The sequence below is a fragment of the Corapipo altera genome, unplaced genomic scaffold, assembly GCF_003945725.1.
Source record: "Corapipo altera isolate COAL_440 unplaced genomic scaffold, ASM394572v1 44, whole genome shotgun sequence".
Classification (NCBI taxonomy): Eukaryota; Metazoa; Chordata; class Aves; order Passeriformes; family Pipridae; genus Corapipo; species Corapipo altera.
In genome coordinates, this window is record NW_020884880.1 from 6430574 (window position 1) to 6435732 (window position 5159).

The window sequence follows — 5159 nt, forward strand, 5'->3', positions numbered from 1 at the left end:
GCAGGCCTGGGGCAGCTGCAGTTTCTTTTGTGCCAATGCTAGTATACAACGAAGCAAGACTGAAATTTACTGATTCTTATTTTATTAATTTTTTTTCAGAACTTGTAAATGAGACAGACCTTATTTAAGACAAACTCCTTGATGGCTTCACAATGTTTCCCTGCAACGTATGCAAAAAAGAATTGAAATCTATGGTGTAAGTGTGCTCTGAAACTCATTCGTGATTAATGAGGAGGAGTGTGTGGTAGAAAATGACTTGAAATCATAGCAGAAATTTCCGTTCCCTTCTTCAGCAACAATGTTGAAAGTAGTCATAGTTTGCTGACTGCTTTAAAAGATATCTTGATAGCAGAGACAGACATATTGTGTTCCCTTGAAGAATAAGGAAGAACAGAAACTTGCTTTGTTCTTTAGATAAGACGGTTTCTGTTCTCTGTCTTTTCTACAAATCTGGGGCTTCGTGCTGGGGAGAATGCCAGGGACTGATTAATCTGTGCCTCTGTGCTGGTGTGTGGTCAAGTGGACCCAGCCCTCCCTAATACATGTTCTACTAGTGTCTGCTCTTGAAAACCTTCAGGGGTGATTTTCCAGTCTCTCTAGATAGTCTTAGTGTTTCATCGCTTTCTCAGTGCCTTCAGAATTCACTCTAGTATTTAAGCTGAGTGTTAGTTATCACAAAAGTTCTTGTTTCCCTGTTCCTAGTTGCCATGAAAAATAATTGTTTGATGCCTTATTTTAATTTGAAAATTGATATTATATCTGCCTCTGGCATTTTTTTTCCTAATCGAATATGGTAGTTGTTTGGTTTTTCTACTACTTCTGTCATGTGCTTCTGAATTTCCTACCTGAAATTTTGTTGTAGTAGAAATATGGTCTAACAGATCAGGTCGACTTTGCTGAGGCTTTATTAGACCTATAAACTGGACATACACACTTATAGTGTAATTACAGCTTCCATTCTGGATTTCCAAATGCTGTTTCATTACACTCTGTCCTTTCCAGAGCCCTCTTGCATACTTCTTGCTTGGTTTTCCTGTATGCCTCTCAAGGGTGAATTTTACTTCAGTATGCCTCTGGTTTAACACAAACAGCTGCTCAGTGAAGAAGGTAGAGGGAGAGTCTGTTAAATGCAGGAAACTAAATTCCTTAGCAGTTTTTTGACTCCTGCATGAAGCTAAACTAACAAAAGTACACTGGATTTCCCTGTGGGATGCAGGAGGGTGTCAGAGGTGTGAACACCAGTCAGACCATTATGATCATCTATAAAATTTCACCCTGCATTTCCCACAGACATCTTGGTTCTCATGGCTGAGATAGGGCAGCAATATTTTACCTAATGCCAGATGTCTCTTTCCGAAGACTTCAAATGATTGACAATATCATGTAATCTGTGTAGATTATTTGATAGATGCTACTGCAGAAAAAAGTGTAAATGAGGGATTCCTCATCAGTCTTTACCTTTTGTTCAGCTACTTTGGACCTTCTTTCAATCCAATATCCTGTGTTCCTTATGAACATCCGGCAGCAAACGTGTTTATTTTTTCCAATCCCAGGTATTTTTTAAATTAGCCAAAAGGCCAGGAAATCCCCTACCATATCAGTGGTCAAGGTTTATAAAAAAGTCTTAACATTTGTTAACAATACACCTCAACACATTCCAAGGGATGTCTGTTGCAAGAAAAGGAAATCAACTGAAATGGTGCTCTGTAAGTGTCTGTCTCTTCAAAACAGCATCCCTTGCTAGTTCATCCCTGTGTCCCTGCAGCTGTGAACAGTGGCCCTAGCAAGAGCAGAATCATTTAAGAATTTTGGTTGCACTACTAAGTGTTGAACTGAAAAAAATATTTTACTTGTGCTGTGCAAGTGGAACACCCAGTTTCTCTCCCAAGGAGAAAAAGCACAAAGCTGAACTGAAATTACTCATTGTTTGTTGCATTTGCATTCAGCAGGAGTGCCTGTTCTGGAGGGCCAGTGCTGCTGAATCACTGATTGGGGCTTGCTTTCCTACAGTAGTGAGAGGTGATGGGTATGAATAATGCTAAGGTCTAAATGTGTGTAATTCTTATGCTGTCTTTATTCTCATGGATATGTGGGACCTTACCATGTCAACAGCAATTCCACCCTTCCCTCCTTCATCCCCATCAGTCATTTCTAAAGCTATTTGCATATGAATTCCTATGGGCACCTCTTGCAACACAGGGGCTGACCTGCCAAAAGTAGGTCTCCTAGGCTTTCAATCATCTTGCCACACATAATAGCTAAATAATCTTGCCTGCCTGCAAGAAAATGACCTACACACTGAGGAAAGGGCAGATGAGGCTTCATACTGCGGGTTAAGTGCTCGGATAAGCACACTGGTGCAGAGCAACAGATCACACAAAACTATGAAACTGCTCCCAGTTTCCTGATGTGTAGATACCATCCACTAAACCACTCAAGGTATTGACTGGACTCATTGCGTTAGGAAAGGGTCCGTAGTGTCTATTCCCCCGGAGATGCCTCTGCATTACCCTGCTTTCAAACATGTGGCATTCTGCTGGCATTCACAACTGGTTAATGGAGTCCACTCTTCCCACTAAGTTAAAGTTTGTCTGTAGAAATCTTTTGTGAGGGTCAGTTGGTAGCACAGCGTATTTTAGTGTGGAAGGTGCTGGTTTCAGAAGGATAACATCAGAGACTGTCATCCTAAACACTCCAAGGATTTGGAGCTCTTATTTCTGCAGAAGTGGAGTTTCATCCACAGTCTAAGTATTTCACCACAGATAGCAATGGGAAAGCAGAACCGTGGCATTTGTAAAGCTGTTTTTGCTTAGAGGATGGTGCTGTGAGTGCAGCTGTTGCTGGCAACCAGAATGGCTTGGCACTAGGTTAGGCAAAATGGCATTCACATAAGGAGTGGGGAAACATGAAAAGCAGTTGTAGGAAATACTCTTTGGAAAAGTGCTTCCAGATTCATTAACATGCCATAATAATTAATATTCTCCTTGTGCTGAAGCATTTACATGTGGTTATATTGAAAATATAGGCTTATTGGGGCAATATGTAATGTTATCTCAGCAGGACAACTCCATTGCATGGAACAAAGAAGCTAAGTATGAGCTGATAGTTTTATATACTGCCCTTATCAAACTTTCTAGGTATTGTACAGTGTAACCCAGTACATACCATAATAAGTTAGGAGAAGTAGTAATTGTATTTTTTTTCACTTATAATTATAGGGTTAATGAGTTCTTGGAAGTTTTAGTTAGTGTAGTGTTTTTCTGGTCATTTTCCAGGTGGACAGTGAAAGTAAACAGATTGTTTTTCAAAATGTTCACATGAATATATCCTCAGTATTGTTTGAAATATCGTGAGAGGATGTTTCAGAACATTGTTATCTATGTGCAATGATAATGCAGTGCATAGATAAAGAGAAGGGATTGAATGATCAATATTACTTTTTCTAGAAACATATACTCCTGATGTCCTCATGGATGAGCCTTTACAATTACAGAACTGTGGGGGGAAAAAGGCAGATTCCTGAACTTTGTGGTTCTGAAGCCTGCTACCACTCACTACAGCTTCTGATAGAAAGTTGTTCTGGATGTTGACCCCTTTTTTCTGATACCTTCTTTTCTGCTGGGTTTTCTGAGATTTTTTTTATGACACAATTTTGGTCAGATCTATCTACTGATATAACTGGTGGTGGTTTTTTTCCTTTTGTTTTTCTTTTTTTCTCTTCTTCTCCAAGCTCACCTATCTACTGTAAAGCGTTTTTAGAGAATTTTAACCTTATTAGGAACCAAATGGATTTTTCTAGAGTTCTTGTCCTGCTTGTAGAGAGACATTTTGCTTCTGTGACTTGAGAGATGTTTGGTAACTTACTTAATCATGTCAGCTTAGGCTCTGTATGTGTTCTTTTAAAAGTTCAACTGGTGTCTTTGGTTTCAACACAAAAAATCTTGTAATTTTCTTGTAAAAGTATATTCTTTTCCTGTGATTTTTTTTTTTGGTCATTGTTACTGGGATGTGAGGCTAACTGTTCAGCTCTTCTAAAAGGTGGACTTCTGAAAAGTAAAGTAAAATAATTGGAAAGTATTGAATTAGTAATGAAGTTGCTGATTCTTTAATCTCTCCTTTTTTTGCTAAAATGAATTACAACACACACATCTAAGAAAATGCTAACAATTTAGGAGGTTTTTTCTATGGTTTAAATAAATTATTTGGACTGCTGATTTTCTGTTTTTTCCTGCTCTGGGCATGGCTTGGGAGAATAGAAACTATTGACTTAAGGATGATTAAACTTCCATGTGCAAATATTCTCATTTACTTCAAAGATGGTAACAACCTGTGGAAGTTACAGTTCTCTTTAAGTCTTTGCAGAAGCATAGTTATTGTTGCTATCCTTTGAATTCTTGGAGGATACAAGTTCCACATCTTTCTTAGGCAAACTATACTAAAACTGTCCTATACCTGCAGGTAAATGTCAAAGCTTAGGTTTGTAGTGATGTTAGGCCCTCTTGCTATTCACATCAGAAATAACAAACAGATTTCACTAACCAATGTATTGCAAGAATGCTACAAATTTTCAAGTTCACCACCCTCTTCCACGTTTCCTGTTGCTCAGCCCTACAGTCTTTTTGAAAATTAAAGAATTAGGTGCTGGTTAGGCTACATGTGCTCTATCCTGCTTGGGACAGGAAGACATACTGGTATTAGCTTGTGTTTATTAGCATCCCTTTCCCTATGTTCAGAACAGTAAAATTCATGTCTCAAATTCAGGTATGTGTTTTGTTTGTATGTTTAGGAGATATTTTTTAGCCAACAGGGAGCAGTGAAGTGTAGAATTGTTAATTCTAGAAGTAGCTGACAAAAATTAGAATGAATTTACAATGTGTTCCAACAACCAGGACTCAGTCCTTGGAATATCCTTATTGAAATTCTTCTGAGGACTTATTTATGGAGAAAAATAACAGGAGAGTAGACGTATTCTTCATAATTTTGTAAACAACCAAACAGTTCCTATGCTATAAATTTTGTGAAAAAAAGGGGAAAAAAAACCCCAACAAAAAAATAGTCCAAGAGAGAAAGGGTAAGCAATGAATGGTAAAACTTGGTATTCTTTAACAGCCAACAAATCGTTTCCTTCAGGTCATCTTTAAAGAAGACAATATTATTCT